The sequence below is a fragment of the Megachile rotundata genome, chromosome 6 (genome assembly GCF_050947335.1).
Source record: "Megachile rotundata isolate GNS110a chromosome 6, iyMegRotu1, whole genome shotgun sequence".
Classification (NCBI taxonomy): Eukaryota; Metazoa; Arthropoda; class Insecta; order Hymenoptera; family Megachilidae; genus Megachile; species Megachile rotundata.
The window spans coordinates 12,014,992-12,039,612 of record NC_134988.1 but is presented as its reverse complement, the minus strand read 5'-3'; the positions used below and the strand labels follow the sequence as shown (position 1 = coordinate 12,039,612).

Genomic DNA, 24,621 nt, shown 5'->3' with positions numbered 1-24,621 from the left:
GTAAAGGCGGACGTTCTGTTCGACGTCCTTTGCATCCCTTTTGTTCCTCCTCGTCTCTCTCGCGTAAGGACGAACATATTAGCGTTGCTCTCGCCGGTACTTACGGATAGTTACCGCACGGTATCGTAAATTACTGTCCACGCCCCGAAACTTTTACTGGCACTTTCCTGGCCCACGTGGACCGACGAAAGGAAGAAAAAGGAGACAAGGTACGTTTGCTCGGTTTCTTTTAACAGCAACGCTCGAAACGCGGGCATAAAAATTGATTCCCTCGCTCGGTGGTCAGCCTGAGGGACTGTCGTGGAATTATGCTAATCGCCCAGCTAATTAAGTTAAATACGCCTTAAACGATTAGCGGAACGAATCCGAGAATTTCGTGTATAAAAACATTTCTTGCAACATTTTTAAGAGGATTTTTTCTTTTGCTTTTTTGGTTGTTTCGTTTCTGGAGCACGAAGAAGGTTTACTGATGTTTTTTGTGTGTTTATGAGGGATAATAAGGGAGAGTAATCATTTTGGGGTAATTTATTGATCATTTTTTGGGGTAGTTTATTAAGTTTCATTTTCATGGAGTTTTTATGACAAATGAAGTGTTATGCGATTACTCGGTATTTTTATTAAAATGCAGTTGAATGATGAGATGGATACATCTTTGATTTTGTAAAGATTTAATTGAATGTTCGGGTATAATGTTGTGTGTAATGTCTTAACATTTTTATTTCATATTGTACAATTTCAGACAGATTTTATATGTATACACATCTTCGATACCACTTTTACAAGAGGGTTAATAATATATTCAATAAATTAACAATACGCTTAAAATATAAGAACCTACAAACCTTTGAACCTCAAAGCTCTGAAGCCTAGAGACTTTGACACTAAGACAGTGGTTATCAATTTTTTGAATTCTGCAACTTTAGAACCTTGAAATTTTGAAACTTTAGGATTTTAATACATTGTAGACCTCCCAAAATTCAATATTCTCTTTAAAACTTTATCTCTCTCAAATTGTAGCCTTCAAACATCTGAAATCATCCAGAAACCACAACCCAAATTGCAAGTTTGAAAGCAAGACTCTGACAAAAGTCTCCTACAACAAGAGACACCAAACTTCGCATAAAAAGTGTCTCTACACAACCTCTCAAACCTACAAAATAAATTTTTAATCTTCCAAATACGTGTCCACTAACGAACACGAATAATAGCCATCCGCAATTAAAGAGTTAATGACGTAAAAATGGAAAACTTGGTAAATGAACGAATCAGTTTTTCTGCACGTCGTTGATGTCGGCTCGCCACGAATGACGCTTCGTCCTCGTCAATACGCTCCCTTCGTCCCACGGCTTCGTGCGGCGGATTTACACGCGTAACGAGCTTTTTACGCGCCGCGACACGCGGCCACGATAACACGCTACACGCGCTGCAAACGTAACACGTGTGCCGCCGCGAGTTTATTCGCGATACGCGTCCAGGATCGTTGGAGCCGACTCGCGATTTACTGCATCGCGTGTTCAACGCGATCCTAACTAGACATGTAACACGCCACCGCGACGGAAACAAGAAACGGATTCTCGCGTTTGTTTCGTTAATAAAACATCCTTCTTCTGAGGTGCCAGCCATTTGTGGCGTGATCATCATCATCATCGTGGACGATTAGGTTCCGCCAAGTTTTTGGCTACGAGCTGTTGTTCTGATGTATGGCCGAAAGATTGCTGCGTTTTGTACGATACAAAGAGCACGATTTATGAGCACTGAATTGCACTCTACGTTATTATAGTTCGGTGCTGAATTTTTTATGTTCAGTTGTTTTGACGATGATTTGAAGTTTTGAGGATGATGTGGTTTTGAGATTACTTTTTTTGCGTAATTTATGTTTTTGATACATTATGTTTTGATACATTTATGTAATTCTTTGTGAGAAAGTCTGTGCATCGTCATAGTCTTGAGTTGAATCTTCTGAGTTCAAAAAGATTTGAAGATTATGGGAGTTGATGTAGTTTTGAAGTCAAGTTTTTGTATGATTCTGGGATCATTTATTTTTTTGGTACATCGTCATAGTCTTGAATTGAACTTTTTGAGTTCAAGAAAATTTGGAAATGATGAGAGTAGATGTAGTTTTGAGGTTATGTTTTGTTATGTCATTCTGGGATCATTTATGTTTCTGCTACATCGTCATAGTCTTGAATTGAATCTTTTGAGTTCAAGAAAATTTGAAGATGATGGAAGTTGATGTAGTTTTGAAGTCAAGTTTTTGTAGGATTCTGGGATCATTTATGTTTCTGCTACATCGTCAAAGTCTTGAGTTGAATCTTTTGAGTTCAAGAAGATTTGAAGATGATGAGAATTGATGTAGTTTTGAGGTTGTTTTGTTATGTCATTCTGGGATCATTTATGTTTTTGGTACATCGTCATAGCTTTGAGTTGAATGTACAAAGATCACGAAGGTATGTACAAACTATCAGGAAATATCGAGCGAAGTAAACTGTTCGATAGCCTTCTTAGAAAGTGTACGTAGGATTTGGTACGCGTCGCCAAAGAGTTAGCTTTTGTTATCTAAAGTCGTAGAAGTTCACGATTCGATAACGGTGACACTCCTCGGCGTCGATTATCGTGAAAAAACTGAACGTCGCTGATAGTCTCGCCCAGAGCAAACACCTCGTACACGAGCAGAGATATCGGAACTGCCTTTTCGCGAATTTTTAGTCAACCCGCGAATTCCCCAAACTGGTTTCCACTCAAAAATCTACCTAATCTTCTCGGAAGATCTTATCTGTCGATAAACATTCTTCTTTCATCGGAAACACTTACGAAAGTATTTTCCTAGTACGAGATATTATCTGAAATATTTGACAAATTAATTACGTATTTAAAGTTTCTTTCGCATGGACAGGTCGTTCTTTTCTTCGCATAATTCGAATACGATTGATAAATTTATGGACATATTACTCGGGTAATGACTCAGAAAGTAGCCACCGAGCAATTTAAAATATTAAAGTATACGGCAAAATGCATAAACGCAGGCACTGTAAGTAGAACGTAAAAATATTAAAATATCGAAATTTCTGCAAAATGGAAATAAACGGATTAAAGATTGCAATCAAATTAAATATAACCAGTCACCTAAAGCGGTCCATTAAAATCCCCATAACCTCACAGTGTCCAAACCCATTCGCCAATTAAAAATTCCCAAAATTAAAATAACAGTTTACGACTAATATAAAATCAAGGGCCTCAAACATGAAAATGTTATTACGCCACCAATCATCAGATTTCACAGATATATCGACGGCGTATCAGACAGCGAGGTCCCCATAAATCTCCGGATCCATTCAACATCGTCACGCGAATAGCTCTCTAGGAAATTTATTAACGCCCCTGCTCTCGTATTCTCCGTTCTGTCCATTATAAACAACTCTCCGAAAACAAAAAATACACCCCTCCGCCTGCAGGGGCGACGCACTTGGCGAATCCTACCTACGAGTTTATGGTCTCGTAAATAAGGGAACGTAAAACCAATATGTCCGCTTTTTATGCAGCAAACAAAACCCGTGAGCAGCGCACGCCGTAAGTGTGCTCGTCCTGCTGCTCTTCTCGCGCCGGCAGGAGGACGCCGGGCAGCTTCGAGCTTCTGGGCGAAGCTTATACTCGCGCGAACGATCCTCGATAAGCTCGCTTAATTTATCACCCTTTCTCCCTTCGAGGTTAATGCACTCTTCTCTTCCTTTTGACCCTTGCGAAACTATTAACTTTTCTGCACTTGTATGACATTTTTCGACACTTACGAATAATTTTTGTAAATTTGTATATATTCATAATATTCATAGGCAGTATGTTCATAGATAGAAAGATAGATGGATAGAAGTATTCACAGTATTCATAGGTATGTTCATATGTAGATAGAAACCACAGCATTCATAAATGGTGATCTAGAATGCCGCTCACATGGAGGGGATGAACTGGCACTACAGATTTGAGCAAAATGTAATACACTCAAAGAAAACCATGTAGACAATAATTGTACAAAATTATAGCACGCATTTATAAACAACAGTATAAACAGAATTCCTTGACAGTAGCTGCAAAGTTGATCAATAATCAAGTATCGAAGTAATAAACCCTAAGAGAGATGCATTGAGGATCTGATGCTGTCTGACTATCAGGTATCAGTGTTCTACATCGGCGTAGATCAACAGCTGTATCGGTTATTGTTTGACTAGAATAAATTGAACGTAGGTATGTTCAGCACCTTTGAGTAGAACGGTCGCATTACATAACCTCCGGCTCGCTATAACTTCATACCCCGGATGCAAACAGCACCTGCGATCGATCGCGATATTCCTTCGAGGTGGTCCCCATGCGAGGTGCATGCGAGTTCTCCTCCCTTTTCAAGCCGATAACGCGACGCGCCCGCTGCACGTGTTCCACGGCTTTCTCGAATATCCCAGGCGACATAAAACATTCGCCTCCGATATAAATCGAGCGTGCAACGAGATCGATCCTCGTTACCGTAGACGGTCCAACGTGGCTGTACAGAGGGGGCTGCACGGTGCCTTTTGTTTTTGCCCGTACATCAGATACTAGGCGTACGTTATCAACGACTGGTATCAGGCCCACGGCGAGGATGTAAGTATACGCGCCGCGTACCCTCGCGCACACTCTGTGTCTCAGATAAGATATCTACGGTCCAGGGCACCGATGCCCCTGTCCACCATACCCTCTCTCTCATCCCTGGATCGGGCCAATAAATAACTCGGACCCGTCCGTTTTTGCACGTCCAAAACGTCCCACCCTGGAGCTTGCAAACTTCCTCTTCGTTCGAATTCTTTAATGCAAATTCTTCTTTTCGTCTGGGGGATTATTTTAACTTCGAGGGAAGATGTCAAGATTGGACTTTTGAGGTTCTTTGAGTTTGATGGTTTTTATTCTGTGAAGGTGCTGGATGCTTGTAGAGGTTATCTAGACAGGTGTCCACATGTTATGTGGATTCTTGCAGTTCATTTGAAGATTTGATACTTGGTTCAATTTTTAAAGTTATACATTTAGAAATTGCTACTCGTCAAGTTTTGAAATACTGAAACTTTAGATTTTCTACAGAAGATGTCATCATGCAAAACAAATTTAAAATAACCATTTAGAGTCATATATTTGCACTCCATTCTACTACCACTCTGAACTAAAACAAATTTCCATAACTTAAGAAAATAAAAATGTCTGTACCCCCAACAGCTGTGCTCATAATCCGTCGTTCTATACACAGTGATTTCTACTGCGATGCCATGCGACAGCTTCGGAGATCAGAATCGACAGCATTCTCCGAAGCAAATCGATCGAACGCAATTACATCCATTGCTCTTTGATAGCCAGCAGAGATTCTCCATCAAGTGCTCGTTTTTTATGGGTTTTTATCGAGCGTCTGTTTTTCTGTCGACTTCGACAAGCGGGTAATTCGAGGGCGGCGAATCGTTCGATGTCTCGGAACGCACGACAAGCGTCGCGTATTCGACGGAACAACGAAAATTACAATTGCCAGAGAGAAAAACGATTTAGCAAGTTAAAAAGCATGTCTCGCGGCGTGAGATCGGAATCGGATCCGACCACCCTATGTAATCTGCGCTCGAAAATTACACGACGATGTCTCGTCGGATAAAATCGTGAAGATGATAATGTTCGACGGATGAAATCGATGTCCTCCGAACTGTATTTCTCTTTTTTGTGGCACACGCTGCATCCGCTAACGAGTAATAACATTCAGGCTGATTACCAGCCTCGTTCGAGGCACGTGTTTAAAAGTAATGTCGCTGCTTCGATCTGATTGCGAAATCACTTCGACCTCTTCGTATTCTGATTTTCTTTGAGTATTGAACTTCTGTGAATTTATGTATTATAATTCTGTTAATAGTACATCTAATGTTACTCTATCTTGGTGTTACATTATTTAAAAATTAATGTATTGATTTTATTTGCTGCTGAAACGCTGCTTGAATGGAAAAATAGAAAACATGAAGCTGATTAGTCTCTTAGTCCTCTAGGCTGGAAGCTCTATTATTCATAAGAAGTCTGATCAACGGTCTCTTATTCTACTTTGGTATCAAGACTCTTCATAAATTGATTCGTACAATTTGAGCAAGCACTAAATATAAATTACTAGACAAGCTACTAAATATTGACATTTGCTGTCTCATGCAAGAAAATATAAAAAGCTATCAATATCATCAGCACACCAGTCAGCAAGAATAAATGAAATAAATATTATTCCACTTTGAGTAAATAGTTCTCCACAGGTCCCAAGTGAAAAAGTTTACGAGACAATTCGTTCGATTACAAGCTCCTCGGATACTCATCCTCGGTAAACAAGGTTCACGAATAATTTCAGCGGGTATTATTCAAATCAGTGGTGGTAGCCGAGGCTATTCGAACGTCGTTAACATACTCCGCTCGCATATGCATATTGCCACCGTGGTTGCTGGTACACAGGTACACGCGCGTGTCGCATGAAAGCACGCTTGTCGCGAAACAATAACGTGTACAGGGAACGATACGAGCACAAAGCTGACTTGGACTGATAAAAAGTGCCGCTTATATTTTCCCTCGCTGCCCTTTTGTGTGTGACGAGCACGTAGCAGGGTTCGCGCGAGTTCTTCGCGGAATGTGTCACTGGTTTTCTGTCACGGTGCCCATGAAACAATTTTGGTTTCTGTTGAAATACGTCTCTGGTGTCAATGGAGCTCTTCTTGGAATCTGGACAATGACTTTGGTGACATTTTTGTTTAATCTATTTGTGAAGGACATGAATACGTCTGTTCGTTTTGACGGCGGAGTTAGACGCTGTAATTATAATTGTTCGTAACCTTCTCATTTTTCGGTTCTATGCCCTTAGATGATGTTTCATCTTACATTTTAGGTCTACATTCTGTACTTTCTAATTTTTTCAAATTTTAAATAGGAATGTCTATAGTATACAATTCTTATGTCTTACTTTTCCTTGCATCTCCAGTAACATAATGAACATTAAATATAAATTAAATGCATTTCAGTCACATACAGTAATGCATTGTTCAGTCACAACCAAACAGGTTGAAGATAATAAATATTTTTCATAAAGAAAATCATAATATGATAAAATTATGAAAGAAAGTAGAGCAACTTAAAAGCGATATCTAAGCAATTGCGCACGTCTGAACATTTCCTCCACATTAGCATGAAAGGAGACGTATGAGAGGATTCTCGAGGAAGTGGTAGTAGGTGTTGTCCTTCTGGTAGCGATTGTGGAAAGTACCGGCACGATCCGTGGAACACGTATCGAACAGCATCCGTATGCAAAGGAACACGATTGCAATTCAGCATGGAGTCATGCATCAGTTTATGCAAATACGATGCAAAGGCAGCACTCTTTAAGTCACAGCCACTGAAGCCCGCTTGAAAAATTCGCCATGGGCGAGCGACCAGAAACGAGAAGCTTCCATGCAAGGAACAATACTACGCAGTACGAACAATGACGCGGGAAAAGGAGCTAAAGAGAGGAGAATAAAAGTAAGAAGAGGCCGTGCACGAACGACACCGGCAGTTGGCGTGTTTAACGCGTTCGCCGATGCGCGAAACGCGTCTGGTAGCATTCTTACAAGTACGTAAGGGGCCTCATTACGGGCCCAGAAAGACGGTACTGGACGTTCCGTCGTTCTTTGCCGCCTCCGCCTCCTCTTTTGGACACCTCTCGTCATTTGCTTTTTACTTAAGAAGCTTTGATTAGCTGCCGAACAGCTTTAGATGAACGTTTATTTAGAACAGTAACCTCTTTTTAGCTTAGAAATTATTTCCCTTCTTCAAGACATTTTTTACTGTCTTCGAAATAATTTTAGCGCGCGTAAATTTGATGAATGTGCAAATTTGAGAATTTATAAATTGCTGAATCGATTTCTTCCGTAATTACAGTAATCTGTTCGTGGAAGCACGGCGATTTGCGATAATTTTCTATTTGATGGAATTATCGCAGAGGGTTCGTGTCTCGTTATTTCAAAGGAGCACCAGCAACAAGACGCGGGATTATATTTCTCGTTGCAGAGGAGGCTGTCCTCGCGTTCCGCGTCTTTCGCGAAGCTTTAATGACCACCACGTGGTGCTATCATCAGAGTTGGTAAGTATGTGAGAAACACGGACGAGTATCATCACACGGTGACTCGCTAAAATTATCCGTAGTTCTCTTTCGAGACAACACCGAAGGATGAGAATTAAGCTGGCGCAAAAAACCACGGAGACGAGCAACCAGCGACTCCTCGGTTTCACAAAGGACTCTCCTGGGAAGATAGTCAAGTGGAACCCTCCCGTTTCTTCACGGACAATGTTCCTTTTCACCATTTTTACCGCTTGGAATTTTTATTTTACCCTTTCCTTTTAACTCCGCAGGATGTATATTTTTCTTTGTTGTCGACGCTGTCGATTTTCAAAGGACTTTGAAACAAACTATCCTTCTACGCAGTGGAGATAAATTGAATTCATTCAAATACATAATTGAAGTATTAGTTTACAATGCATTTAACTCTAAATGTAATACAAGTTTTTATAAGATCTCGAGGATTTATATTGTAATTTTTCTAAATCTTACTTTGATTTTAGAAAATATTCTTAGACCTCAGTATATCCTAACTCGTATTTTACATAACCTAAAAATTAGTAAATGAAACTTCTCTCTCCGCAAAAGAAACTATGTATCTCTGCCTGTAATTAATTAATAAAACGAATTTACGAAGTATCAAGGGAAACGTTCGCAGTAAATGAATAATTTCAATCATTATATATCAGGTTAGAGGAACGAGGAAAAAGAAACTCGAGTGTCGATTCTCAAGCGGCAATAATTCACCGACTACAATGTTATTATCCTATGCTTGTAAATATTAATGCATCAAAGGTTTAACAAGGTTTCATACTTTCGACTACCTCTTTGTTCGCAATCAATTCTGCGGACGTGAAATCGCTAACCAAGAACCGACGGTCACAAGTCGTTGCATTAAACTTCCATCGAATTAATTGATCAGCAATTAGCGATCGTTTATTAATTATACAGCGAAAGTTGGGTACCTCGAAAGTGAATTCAGGATCATCAATTCAGGAAGAACTCATTAAGATTCTCTCACGGGAAAGATGTATTAACCTCTCGCGTTCTTAAACAAAAATAAAACGAGCGGTAATAAAAAGCAAACCGGAATCAATTTTTATAGAACGTTTGGGAATTTCATGTAGGGAGATAAAAAAGTAATGTTTTTGTGATCGGTAATTATGCGTTTGATATTGCAGGAATTTCCAATTTCTTCGATCAGGAAATTTGATTAATATCTCATTAACTCGTCCCGATTAAACATCGGCGGAGTGAAACGTTTGTTAAACGGTAATATTCCGTCCTTGTGTTCGTCAAAACTTGATATTTAATTATTCAGCCAGCTATTAATTACGCGGTTAATTCGCTGTCGAGGCGCGACCAGTAGTATAATTAATCATTATGCTGCATGGTGTACCGAGCGGTAATTGTGTAATCAATTTCTTTTGCTGGAGAAACATGAAATTCCACTGTGTACTCGATAATCAATTAGAAAATCAATTCTTTATAGGCTTTACTTTTTAGATGTTTAGGTAAAATTGTTGTTTGAACTTTGTTGTAAATGTGGATTAATAATTTATGTCAGGTTGGGATGTGGAACTTTCTCTTATGGGAAAGAAGGAGGTTTGAGGGTATGGAGATTGTAGTGAAATGAGGATGAGGATAGGTACATGTGTAGAAATCTGAGGATGTGGGTATTTTGGGGTATTGGAAATTTAGAGAGATGAGAATGTGGGGAGGTGGGGAATTCTGGGATTTGGGGAACGAGGAATATAGGAATTCGGGATATAGGAATTTAGGACATAGGTATTTGGGATGTAGGTATTCCACGTATAGGTATTCGGGACGTAGGTATTCGACATATAGGTATTCGACATATAGGTATTCGACACATAGGTATTCGACACATAGGTGTTCGACGCGTACGTAATCGGGACATAGGTATTCCACGTATAGGTATTCGGGACGTAGGTATTCGACACGTGGGTACTTGACATGTGGGTACTCGACATGTGGGTACTCGACATGTGGGTACTCGACATATAGGTATTCAACATATAGGTATTCGATGCGTAGGTAATCGACGCATAGGTATTCGAGGCGTAGGTAATCGGGACATAGGTATTCCACGTATAGGTATTCGGGACGTAGGTATTCGACACGTGGGTACTTGACATGTGGGTACTCGACATGTGGGTACTCGACATGTGGGTACTCGACATGTGGGTACTCGACATATAGGTATTCAACATATAGGTATTCGATGCGTAGGTAATCGACGCATAGGTATTCGAGGCGTAGGTAATCGGGACATAGGTATTCCACGTATAGGTATTCGACATGTGGGTACTCGACATATGGGTACTCGACATATAGGTATTCGGGACATAGGTATTCGGAACATAGGTAATCGGGACGTAGGTATTCGATACATATGTAAGTATTCGGAACATATGTGTTCGGGCCATATGTATTCGGGGCATATGTCTTCAGGACATATGTGTTTGGAGCATATGTGTTTGGGACATAGGTATTCGACACATAGGTAATCGGGACGTAGGTATTCAGCACATAGCACAATTAACATATATGTTCGGTGCATATATGCTCGGGACACATATATGTTCGATGCATATATGTTCAGGACATACGGATCCGCAATACAAGGATTTGAAAAACAAGAATTCAAAATATACGCATCTAAAACAAGAACCCAAAAATTAAAAAATCTAAAAATACAAGAATCCACAAAGACTTCCATCAATACCAACAACCACAGTCCTAGCAATATAACGCGTTACACCATAATAGTAAGATAGTAAGATGACTCAGGCAAACCCGTAAAAATGCTCGTGTCTCTCGACATGGTGTTCGTCTCCGAGAAGGGTAAATTATCGCCGTGGGTATCCCATAAAGCAGCGTGCAAATTAAGTAGCCAAGAAAGAGAAGGATATCGTCGTTAGCAAGCGAAAGAAAGTGTGGCTCTCTTAGGGACGCTCGTAATTTTTATGGAAATTATTATCGCCAGTAGGAGGCAAGCTAGAATATCGTAAATTACATCGAGCCGCGACTTTTGCCTCATCTAATTATTATTTGGTAATTAAGTTTTACTCTTTACTGCGTGTACACGCCTCTGCAAGGGACGTTGCCTGTCGTAAAAGCTGGAAAGAGAACATCGTTGTAAATGGTCTGCTGTTTTCAGGGAATGTCGATTTTTATTCCTGTAATGTACTTTCCTGTTTTTGTTTGATAATCGGCTGCATGATACATTCCACAATTAAAATACGTATTTAATAAAGTACATATTCTATAATTTTATATGGTACGTTTATTAAAGAGTATGTTAAGGACATTTAGTTCAGTAGTTCTTTAATGTCTTTAAGGGATGCTTATCCTAAGGGATGAAGAATTAACAAAACTCGGTGTAGCAATTATTTATACAGATTGAAGGATTCAATTTTTATTCACAAACTCTAGAATTATTTATTAATAACAATGAGTTCAATTCGTTCGAAAATAAATTTCGAACCAATTCATTTAGGAAACTTATTTGAAAGAGGAAGATTACGATGTTGAAAAAGAAACAAGTAGTATCATCCACATTTATCCTGTGGTTCCTTTGAAGGATTTAATTTTTATTCACAAACTATAGAATTATTTATTAATAACAATAAGTTCAATTCATTCAAAAATAAATGTAGAACCAATTCGTTTAAGAAATTCATTTGAAAAATAAAGATTACGATATTGAAAGAGAAACAATCAGTGTCATCCACACTCTGCTGTTCTTTTGAAGGGTTAAATTTTCATTCACAAACTGTAGAATTATTTATCAATATTACAATGAATTCAATCATTCGAAAATACATGTAAAACCTCTTACATCGTCCACAAATCTTATTTGAGAAACGATAACGATACTAAAAGAGAAACAAGTGGTCTACATATCCCCTGCGGCCGTCTCAAATAAGCCAAGACGAATGTGACAGTTTCAGCGCGAAAGAGAATCATTTGAATAGTCGACCGTGCAATTATTCCGAAGAGAGTATGTCGCAGGAGAGTATAATAAGTGTTCTTTCTTAACCATCCCCCTTTTTCTCTTCCCGCCGTGGAATTTTCTCCAGCTGCGTTTCGCGTCACGACAGGCCTGCCGAGTTTGAATAATATCTAAATTAATGCACGACGGGGCCTGCGTATAATTATCCAGTTAACGTCCGCCTGGCTGACTAAATAATACCGAGGGAATATTATATTTTATAACAGGCTACGGTTTCGCCGCGATGTCTGGCGTTATTAAGCGATCGCTTCGTCCTCGCTGTTTTTCCTTTTCTTCTTTCTCATTTTTCGTCAGAGTTCGCCAGAGCAAAATGAACCTGGACATTATACACGTGAACACGTCGCGTTCTACACGGCTTAATAGATGTTGTATATAATTATCCAATTAGCATCTGTGTTCCGAGCGGCGTTACACCGATAAAGTGTCGTTTAACACACGCACAGGGTCCGTGACTTTTTCGTGATCACTCTGTAATTGTTAGGGTATTCGTGTTTCAACCCCTATAAGACTGTATGGGGATGGTACGGAGACACGTGACTGCGGCCATTTTGTAATACTTGCGAGAGTTCAGTCGTTATTGTTGGAATCATTGTGGATAACACTAATGGTGTGGATTTTTATAAAGTTTAGGTAGATTGACTTTTGTTGTTTTTTGATTGTGTGTATTTGGGGGTTGTATTCCTGTCAGGGGATGATTAGATGCTTCTGGGAGAGTTATGGATATTTGTGTGCGTGACAATTTGGGGATTTGGAATGTGGAAAATGTGGAAAATGTGGAAAATGTGGAAACTTGCGAAATTCAGAAATTGGGAATTGTAGAAATTTGGAGACTGACAAATTGGGAGAAGTGGAAATCTGGGAATTTAGAAATTGGAAAATGTTGGAATAGGGTGTAGAAGAAGTTGGGAGCTGAGGAATAGGATGGTTGGAGAAACTGGGGAGTTAGAGAGTTGGAAATTAGTGGAATTAGGGAATTGGGGAAATGGGGAAGTGGGGAAGTGGGGAAGTGGGGAAGTGGGGAATTGGGGAATTGGGGAATTGGAACATGGGAGAATTGGAGAATGTAGGAATTGGGGAATGTGGGAATAGGAAAATGTGGGAATTGGGGAATGTGGGAATAGGAAAATGTGGGAATTGGGGAATGTGGGAATTGAGGAATGTGGGAATTGGAGAATATGGGAATTGGGGAATGTGGGAATGGGGAATGTGGGAATGGGGAATGTGGGAATGGGGAATGTGGGAATTGGGGAATGTGGGAATTGGGGAATGTGGGAATTGGGGAATGTAGGAATTGGGGAATGTGGGAATTGGAGAATGTGGGAATTGGAGAACGTGAGAATTGGAGAACGTGAGAATTGGGAAGTTTAGGAATTGGGAAATGTGGAAATCTGGAAATTTAGAAATCGGGAAATGTGGTAATTGAAAAATTTAGAAATTGAGAGACATGGAAATTGGAAAATTTAGAAATTTGTAAACTCAGAAATTCGAAAATGTACAAATCCCCAAACTAAAGAATTAAAAAATGTAGAACCCATAAATTCTACAAATTCCCTCATTTCCTAAAAAACCTCTAAAATCACCAAAAACCCACCACAATTCCCAAAATATACGAAAGAGCTCCTGTTTCCCCAAGTCTCTAATTGATTTTAAAAGGCGCTAATTTCCCCCGGGCACTTTCGGGGCAGCACGAGCCGGATTTTTCTCGGGATTTCCAAGATGGCCGCTTACGTGTTCCCTCGAGGTCGGGTCGGTCGTTAATTTACATTGGACACTCGTTGAATCCTTCGTGGCCGAAAGCGGCCAAAGTAAATTTGCTTAGTCTGGTCACGCGCGTACCGCTTCTCAACGCGCGCATTCTGCGATTGCACGCCGCTCGTCCGTTTGCCCTAGTCATTATTACCCGTCCACGGAGTAAACTAAATATGCACGCCGGTTAGTGGCAACGACGATAGAAAACAGACCTAAACGAGTTGGCCGAAACGAGAGAGTGAGTCGCCATATTTCGACGCGATTGACGTGGACACGTGCTTGGAAACTCGGCTACAATGGTGTTTTCGAAAGTGATTAGGAACGTTGTTACTCCTCTGGGAATCTGTTAGCACTTTTCTCTTTTTAATCGGTAACGTTGGATCCTTTTATAAATTCCGGACATCAATATTATTTTCAGTGAAATTTGAAAGGAAGTAGAAAATGATGGAAGAAGGTAGAGTGATCGATAGAAATTGTTAATTGTCAATGATGTGATAACTATGATTAAGTCGACTATTTCTTTTCGTTATATGTAATAATTGCCATTAAAGGAAATAGAAAATGATGGCAGAAGTTAGAATCATCGATAGAGACAGTTAATTGTCAATCATGTGGTAACTATAATTAAGTCGATTATTTCTTTTCTTTATATGTAACAATTGCCATTAAAGGAAGTAGAAAATGATGGAAGAGGTTAGAGTAATCGATCGAGACAGTTAATTGTCAATGATATGGTAATTATGATTAAGTCGACTATTTATTTTCTTTATACGTAACAATTGCCATTAAAGAAAGTAGAAAATGATGGAAGAGGTTAGAGTAATCGATCGAGACAGTTAATTGCCTATAATGTGGTAACTATGATTAAATCAACTACTTCTTTTCGTTATATGTAACAATTACCATTATATAATCTTCCTGGAAGTCTCGCAATTGTTCCTAATTACAATTGTCATAATACACTTCCAATTATTGCAATACCTCAGCAATGATAAATTCAGTTATCACATTGCACACGATTTCTCAGAATCAGTCTCCCATTTTTACCAACTATCCCCTTACACACGTTCCATCAATCCCGTCCTAAACTGCAAGTCATATTCCAATCAGACGATCATTTTCCAAGATCCGATCGCGTATTTTTTCACGCGGTTATCGCGAAGTCGCGAGTAAGGAGAAATAACGTTCCTCGTGGCTTTGAGTCATCGTAGCTAGCGTATCAGCTGGTCACCTGAGTTGTCGCTTATTAGCGCAATCTTTGACGAGGTACGCGTCGGCTTACCGATATATCTACATGTCTTATCTCGATTTCTCGACGGGTTTGCGTGTTACGCACGTTTACGACGAAGATCGAGAACCAAGGGAAATAAAACGAGCTTCCTTATCGCCGTACCGTGTAATGCCGGCTTTATTAGTTCGACGATAACCCACCAATCCGTTATCATTTAATAACCTGACTAGCATATGCATCTGTACGCGAAACTCGGAACAAAAAGTTTTTAATTTTGACTGTCATTGATATACATATTGACGTCCAAGCTATTAACTGTTGTTTTGAAGGTGGTACATGGCTGTCTAATAGAATGGTGCATTTAAGCAAATATGGATATATCATAGATATATTAGTGGTAAAATGTATTTCGTTATTGTTCAGGATTTATGAATATTATTTTCCTTATTCATGTATACATATACCTTATACATATATATACATTATACATACATATACATTATACATGTATATATACAATACATTATACATGTGTATATAATAAGGACAATTAGTAGCTTTTAATCAAGTGTTGACAGTTGCACTAAATGCACTTTTCAGAGGCACTAAATTTTTGCATGTTGAAACTTCTCACCTGAGTCTGTCATAAACTTTCTTTCAAACTTTAACCATTTATGTCAAATTATCTCTGATATCAATAATTTCTGACAAATAAATTGTCCAAAAAATTGAACAAATTCTAAACTACTTATGAGAACAAATGAAATAAGAATACACAAGAAAAATAATTCGCACTTATCCGCGAAAGAGATACGGCGTCTCGACGCTCCGCAGACGTATCCGTCTGGGTGCCACGATTATCACGTACGTCGTTGCACCGACATTCGTCAATAAATCACGGAAAACGTGGATGCAGCACGAGAACCGCGATACACCCGTCGTTAATGAAGTTTCCTCGTAAACAATCTTAACGAGGCGTTCAAAGTCCGTGGAGGGTGTCACGTGCCGACTCCCGGACGAATCGTCCGATAAACGATAGCGCAGACGACGCCTTCCGTCGTCCGGAGACGAGTACTTCGCTATCGATTTAATTGCCACGATCATCTCCTCCCCTGTGAATTCTGTCGCAAGAGGTCGCCAGGGCCGTGGAACTTGGACGAGGATCACGAGACGCCAGATTTCCTTTCATGGAAACGATTTATCGCGACGCGACGGTGCGAAGAAACCGCGAGACCATCCGTGCGTCATACGTTTCCGGGAATAGAACGCGACGCCGACGCCGATCTTCCTCGTCGATGGACGATCACGTTCGCGGGCACGTGGCCAAGCGTGCCGGGGATTATTTTTGAAAGCCGCGCGCGACCATCGAACAGCTGTTCATTGTCCCGGATAATGAACAGATGGCGGATGGAAACGATTTCACGTGATTTTCCTTCCTCGTGCCCTAGTTACTATTACTCTTACCTCTGCTACTTTCAACATTCAGAGAATCCTACAAATTCGCTGTATTTTATTTTATCTATTTAGTTGGCTGAATAGAAATCAAAATGGATGTACAGTCATTTATGTACCTACATACATCATGATGTACCCTCACATATGGACTAGTCTTTGTGTAACGCGTTAGATGTAGGATATAAAAGTTAATACAACTTGTACTGACAATTTCAAAATTTTTAAAGACAACTTCAATAATATTTAAAATTTATAAATTGATTTTGATATTTGCAAAGTTACTATACCTGAGCACTACTCTATTATCTAACTGGATTCTTGCAAGTGTACATACGTCAAATAAATAGTCATTTCATTATCAATGAACACATGCTTTATCTTAATTGCATGCAAATCTTGCGGAATACGGAAAGAAAGGTTTACGTAACGCAATAAAAAAGTGCAGGAGCTATAAACATTTAGTACCATCTTGGCGTACAAATTTCGTAAATTTCTCCTAAATTGCTATCTTTTACCGACGCTTAAACTTCTCAAACATTCGAAACCCTTATCGTTTCAAAACATTTTAAAACCCGGGTCTAACAGTAGCATCAACAAGCGTATTTTACGGTTCGTAAACAAGAACAGAAGAAAACGAGACGAAGGACGCGTTCCAATTTCGACGCAGATTCGAAAAAGTCTGCGATCAGCTGTGGTCGTGCAAAATATTTGCGAAATTCACGAAAGTAGACATCTGGGAATTGGCGGTTTGATAAGCGATGTCAGTGATCCCGATTCGTCGAGTCAGACGGTTCGAACTGGTTATCGTTTCTGGAGCACCGTTATCGTACGCCATTTCTCGGATGCGAGGCGCCTCGTTACCTGCCACTTGCTGGACGTCGAGCGTCGTCTGGTTCGCAGATAAAAACGGCAGACAGAAATTTCCATTGATTCCGCGACCGCGAGAAAAACCTTATCAATTATTAATCTCGAGACACCGAGAACGGGTCAAGTAGCTATTCGTTTCTTGTCGCGGAGCAAAAATGGAGGGAGAAGTAACGACGCGATCGGACGGTCATTTTCTCGTTCGAGGAATGATCGACGTTCGATTCTCTTTGTTCTAGATGACGCTTTTAAGGAAGAATCGTTACAGGAAATTTCATTTATTGTTAGTACATTTATAAAGCAGCGGATTGATATTGTTCTTTGAAATATAAATGTAGTCATTAATTTCTTGTTACGTGCGTTGCCTGTTACGAAACAGAAGTGAACAACAGAACTATTAGACACGGAGACTGATGACGGTAATCTTGTAGGTTGCTTTGTAGGAAAGTTATAGGTCTCAGACGATTATCCGCATTGTTAGTCTCAGGGTTTTCAATATTTATTGAAATGTCGGAAGTCGAAAGATATATTAAGAATTGTCTGGGAGAATGTTGAAATACTGGCAATCATTCGTTAGTCAATATATGAACATTATATATAGCAACAGTAGGTTGTGAAAACCCATATGATAAATTCACTAATCATCAATATTATCACCTTGACTGTACATCATCCACAAATAATAAATTCTGACGTGTTAATCCACATATCACTAATCATCAGACTTAGCACCTTGGCTAGCACATCACCCATATGCACCCACATGGATGAAGCGTAACCTGTCCCTCATACTGTTACATTTCCTATCAGAAACTTCTTCATTAATCTAATTATAAGTACTTCTATCAGATACCTAAAATGATGAATAGCATCACAAAACATAAAAATAACAAATAAGCTTAAGAATTATGAAAAGAAAATTTAATAGAATATCCAGAACCAATATGGCCGCCAACACAAAATGACAAAACTCTAAACAGTGAAAGTTAAAAACAGTGGAAGTAAAAAAGCAGGCGGTAACTTATTGTATCGACTGTACTAAAAGGCGCCACGTTATCGTCGGCATTCTTCGTCGAATCGAAAGTCGTCCTTGGCGTAAGGAAATCGATCGCGAGCGGTGACGCGCGAGTCACGAGGCCGATTACGAGCTTGCACGCGGAATACGTAGTTTCGTGTGCTAGGTTATGGTTTCCTGTTTCGCGGCCGGCTTGCCAATATCGTTCGTGGAATTCACTGATCTCGGCCGATTTCGCGGAAGACACGCGTGACTTTAGTTTCGCGGTGACGGCAGCTTGCGAGACGCGAAAGTCAAGTAACGCGCCTTGGCGTAATGACCTCGTAAATTTTCCTTCTCATGGGTGCTCGCGTGACTCTTACTCTTATTACCGGGTAATATCCGTCACGACGATTCGACTCGCTACCTACTCCCACGCACTCGCTTCCGCGAGCTTGGTTCTCTTGTTAGCCACGGCTTCTCTTTCATCTTTAATCATCCTTGACGAATGACGATCAGAACGTTTTCGTGAAATGATACTCTTTGATTACGCTGGTTTTCTTTGTAATTTTGATAGCATTGTTTTCGAACTTTACTTCTTTCGATCTTTACCTCTAGACTTAGTCTGATATTTATTGTTTGACACGTTGGGTGGGGATCAAGATGGACACTTATCGAAGAGGTACATTTGGTCAGGTAAGGAGTGACAGTATGATCCATGTGAAATGAAAGAAACGGTTTTATTATTCAAAATAGAAATTGACGTACAAGTGTATGATGTGCACATTTATTTCTTCTTTGTGTGATGAAGTACAGTGATAAGTGACCATTCTATTCAGTCAAAACGTCCATCATGTTTTCTTGAAAAGTGATGATTTCTTGAGATATCTGCTAGAGATATTAATACAAAGAAACTTGACGTATCTGTTTCATAATATAACTTGATATCTGTTAACTATTATAACTTGCACCTCTTCGAGCATAGTTTTCTCGGACCCATCTATTTTTGTCCTAACATCTGACACAGTTTACGTTGGACAAAAGTGCAGCGCAGCAGTAATTCTAGCTCCACATATCTTCCCCAGAGAGAAGAGCTTAAATTGCCACGATGAAGTGTTGCACAAAAGTGAATGTATAATATCAGAAATAAATTTTGCCAATCGATTTGTCCGAAACCCGCAGTTATTTATGTTTTAATGTTATTCGTGACGGCTGACTGTCCGCCGGAAGTATCGTAACGACATGTCTCCCATTCACATATACTCGTATATTGTTTCATGAGAACTGTGACGCCGCGGAAAAGGGTCATGTGAACGTGTCACGGGCATGCAGCGTATAACTTGCATCGCGAATCCGAGCTCACGGGACGTTGACCGGAACGTATAAATCATTCTGCATCGTGAATCGAATTCGACACTATACACGAGCAAACTGAAAGATAAACGGACTTTGCACTGTGTTTTGTAAAAAAATCTACGCCGAGTGCATGTCGATGGCTGCAGTCACCAGTGTTATTCGATCAGCGAAAAAATGCATTCACTGTTATATAAGATTGATACTGAACATTTTTCTGTTTTAATGTTTTTCATGTTCTTAAACGTTGCAAATATTTAGCTTGACTTTCTTGATAAATAATTTTAGCCTTGAACGTATGTTTTTTAAATGCAAATTAAATTTAGTGTACTTTTAGAATTATTATGCAACGTTGTTATAGATAATAATTATTACAATAAATTATACTTGATAATATACCTAATTATACAATGTACTGATCGTATATTGTACATTGTACTAGGTAATTTGAGTAGTAGTGGTTTTGGGAGGACAGTCTGACCAGTCAATTCCTATTCTACTTATCTTGATCAGACTGCGACCCTCATTTAACAGTAAAAGTGTTCCTCTATGTCTACATATTAAACTTCTAGCTTGCTATTTCGAATACCTTCAAGTTAATTAATATTAATGTTAATTAACAAAACCTTGGTAACATTCCTCTCACTCATCCGATTAATTCAATTAACGTAGAACGCACGTTCGTCGATACACATCCATACTAAGTTCCCATTAAATTCTTCGAAAGTCATGAGACTGTAAGTTCTTTTCCACATATAGGTCAATCGCCTATTAGCGAACCGGGACGGTGGTAAAAGAAACGATCATAAATTTGCTTTTATCCGCGTGTTCGTTAATTAGAAGACCCTATTTTGATTTAAGAACATTGTTAACGAAGTTCCAGGAATAAGCACGGTAATGGGGAGACTGTATAAGGAGACTCACGCCGGCTCCTCATGGGAGAAGTCGACACACGCCAATCCCCACCATAATCCACGTGGCTGTACGCGACGACCCGTGCCTCTTAAGTTCTGTTCACAACATATTCACCTTCGATATCACACTCAATTCAAACTAGTAAATACTTCATACAATTACTCATCGATTAACAAACTTGATGGACTGGTGGAGTTGAGATGTGGACTGATGGAGATGAATTTAAAAAAGGGACAAAATAAACAAATATAAAAGTATCAAAAATATACTACTTGGTAGTTCAGTCAAATAGTTTAGTAATTCATCAAAAACAAGTCCTTATATAAATATAATAAATAAACTTAAAAATTACAGAAATATTATGAAGCTACACAGGTCAAGTATTTAAATCATCGTATAAAATTACCGAAGAGATTAAAAATTAAGGTCAAATGAATTTTCTCCATAAATATTTTTACAGTAATCTGACACAAAAAGTTTGTTGCTCCAACAAATCTTGCTTCACCTAAATCTTTCAGGATTGAAATACGGGAGTACCCGAAGAAGTTTTTGTCGAATTTATCTGAATCCGTTCTGTACCCAACTTTCACAGCTTCTCGGTTGGAAATGTGATTCGAGGTACGGGAACAAAAGTGACCCGGACACCCGGTCGCGTGAATTAACGGGCACCGTGTCGTTTTACTGCAACGTTATACGCGCTTACGCGATACAAAAGTCGATGCACCTACCCGTTTCTCTGCTCAGCCGCGAGATAGTGTTATTTTGCGCTGATATAACGGCGATTAAAGCGTTTGCCTCCGCGTTTCTTCTGCTGGCTACCAATTAACCACGGTACGAGTACGTGAAGAAACGCCGGGGAGATTGCACGATCTCCCACGGTCGAAACGAGGAGGCGACGTTGTCGTGAAACCGGAAGACCCGAGGTCCTGTAATCGGCGAACCTTTCACGATAAACCTGCGGCTTTTGCTTTTAAACTTCACTGTCAGATTCGTGGAAAATTTTCTGTAATTTTTCTTTTGGACGCTTTTACATTAAAAATTAACGTAGAGTGTTTCTTTCGTGCTATCAAGTTTTTGAAAGCGCCAGAGAGTCTATCGCAAGATATAATATCTTTCCTTCTGATACTTTATGTGGTAAACTCTTTTTTGTGCAAATTGCGTGCCTCCGATATGATTTGATAAAAGCAAGTTTAATTTTAAGACCAATTGTATGAAAAAACTGATATTTATATTCTAGATATACCAGTAACTCTGTTTAAAAATTTGTGATTCTGTTGTAAACGAGTTGTGAATCGCAATAGTAAGATAGTGAAATAATGATGTACTTATGTAGCAAGTACGAGGAAAGGTGCAGGTGTATGTTTGAACTGAATAATATCGTACATTCTTCAGTAAACTTGCTCCCTCTGATACACATCATCCACAAATCTTAGAAAACAGTTCCCGATTCGAATTTCACCTGTCGAAGGTGTGAAACGAAAAATATTTCGATGCGAAAGTAGTAGCTCTACAAGTAGCGATGCGAAACTTGCCAGCTCTTGAAAGTGTCTACTTCTCCAAAGCTCTGAGAAAGATATGAAACAAAAGCTCTTGAAGATGAAAAGTCCTCATCTCGAAAACAAAGGCTATGAAAGGTGCGAACCGAAAGTGTAGTCGAAAATCCACGTACGAAAATTCCACGACACGGTGCATAGTCATTGCAGCCATGTGTTTGCATGTGTTTGCCGCTCGTTGCTCTCTTTCTCCGGTGTTTTGCATGGTGGATGCACAGGGACGTAAGGGTGTGCGTGTGCAGCATACTGTGACTTTTTGAATGTGTGAATCGGAGTGTGTCGCGGAGGATGCGCGAGGGGTCTGCCGAGCGAGGTAATGACTGAAGCTTCCTGCTGTTCACAAACTGCACGGGAAGGGAGACGTCCCCTGTGCAGGATATCCGACATTTAATCTGATTTCTGGATTATGCTGCCGTGGACAGGGCTGAAAGGAACACTCTAACTCTCCCTGCCTCCCCTGTCACTGCGCTATTACCTCCCTGCCTCGTTTCCCTGCTAAAAATAATGCCCCGACGCGTTAACCCTTTCAGACCAGTTAACGGACAGTTTAGGGGACACCGGACCGAGGGGCATCCTGATGGCTCATTATTGGAAGCCAGTCGAATGATAAGCTGTTTGCGCAGGAGTGTGAGAAGTGAATGGAGAGGAAGTTGATGGGTTGTGGTAAATCGAAAGCGGAATGTGTATTTCAGTGATGGAGGCTTCCTTTGGGAAGTTAGGTTAAAAGTCTGGGGAAGGATATGTTCGCTTGCAAGTGTCAAGTTTATTAAGTTCTCAAGTTTTTGTATTTTTTTCTTTTGGGTGAGAGTTAGGACAAAAGTCTAGGGAGGGATATGTTCACTTGGAAGGGTCAAGTTTTTATTAAGTTCTCAAGTTTTTACTTCTTTTTCTTTTGGACAAGTTAAGCCAAATGTCTAAAGAGATAAAATGTTTACTTGAAAGTGTCAAGTTTATTAAGTTCTGAAGTTTCCACATTTTCAAATCCCAGTCTTTTCTCAGATTCAATGATTTCCAAGTTTTTATACTTTAGCAGATTTCTACACTTTCAAATTTCCAATATTTCCAATCTCTGAACTGCTAAATCTTCGTACCATCAAATTCCTAAATATCCAAATTTTAAATTCACAAATTCACAAATTCACAAATCAAGTTCCTCAACTTCCTAAAGTTTCTAAACCTCCAAATCCATCTTAAATTTCTTGAGGTCCCAAATTTTCAGATCCCCAATTTTCTATGATCAAATCCTTAAATTTGAGAGATTCATCAACTCTTAAAATTCATAAATTTTCAGGTCCTGAAATTCCCCAATTTCGGAAGCTTCCAAAATATGAACAATTCAGAGACATGCTCTTTAATTTACAAAAATTTTCAGATATGTTGAGAAGGCTATTTCTTGCTAACGTAAAAAAAATGATGTCGTAAAAGGAATATCAGAGGTGTTCATTATGAATGAAAATTTATTTAGTACCTCTGTCAGTTGTTTCATAGACTACAGTGTGATACAACCAATCTAAGAATGCAACATGCGAGGGAGTACAGTTCATACATAAATAATCAGCCATTTTGTACCTGCACTTCTTATGATCCTGATTAAATCTGCAGCTATTACAGAGAATGAATAAAATTAGCGTCTGGATAAATTAAAACATGTGTTGTAACATGTGTATTATATTGCATTTACATTTATCTGTTGATAACACGACTGTATAATTATCTAATTTATAAATGTCTAGGATTATTCATAAGCTGTGTTTATTACTTTCGTAAGAATAGGTAGTATGACTCAAAAGAAAAAGCTACTTGCAATTTCAGAACATTTGTTATTGTTAGTTTTTGTAAAAAATGTGTCTATCTTTATTTTCAGTAATTATCGAATTAATTATATGAACTATGTGAACTGTATGAATTATATCAACTATATGAATTAACTATATGTACTACATATGAATTTAAAAATTGACAAATAGTTAAATAATAAATTTCAATTGAACGAACAAATTTCCTGATTAATCACCAAAAAATTTAAAAATAGAAAGCCCCAAGTTTATTCTGCAGAGCCAAGTACAATTTTTCTTTCGAAAGACACTGAAGGACAATTTCCTTAACCGCCAACTGCGTTCATCCACTTAACACCAAGAATTTCTGTCGTTTTCCCGAATCATCAGTCAAACGGTAACAGGAACGGTGGAGGCAGACGATGCACGTTAACCAACAGACGATTAGTCTCGTTCCTTAATTTCAGCCTCTTTATTTAGCACGCCACCCAAGCAACAGGAAGAAGACGGAGAAGGACGCGTTAATATGCCGGATGGCGGGCAATTAACCGCGCGCGTTTTGAAAATATTACGCCGGTCGCGT

General features: G+C 39.3%; 1 long non-coding RNA gene across 1 annotated transcript; it reads left to right on the top strand.

Moving 5' to 3' along the window:
* The first annotated feature begins 6,796 nt into the window (after positions 1 to 6,796).
* Positions 6,797 to 9,091, top strand: LOC143264596 (uncharacterized). The gene is made up of 3 exons (XR_013038398.1): positions 6,797 to 7,624; positions 7,933 to 8,134; positions 8,197 to 9,091. It is a non-coding gene; the product is annotated as an uncharacterized LOC143264596 (long non-coding RNA).
* Positions 9,092 to 24,621: the final 15,530 nt, after the last annotated feature.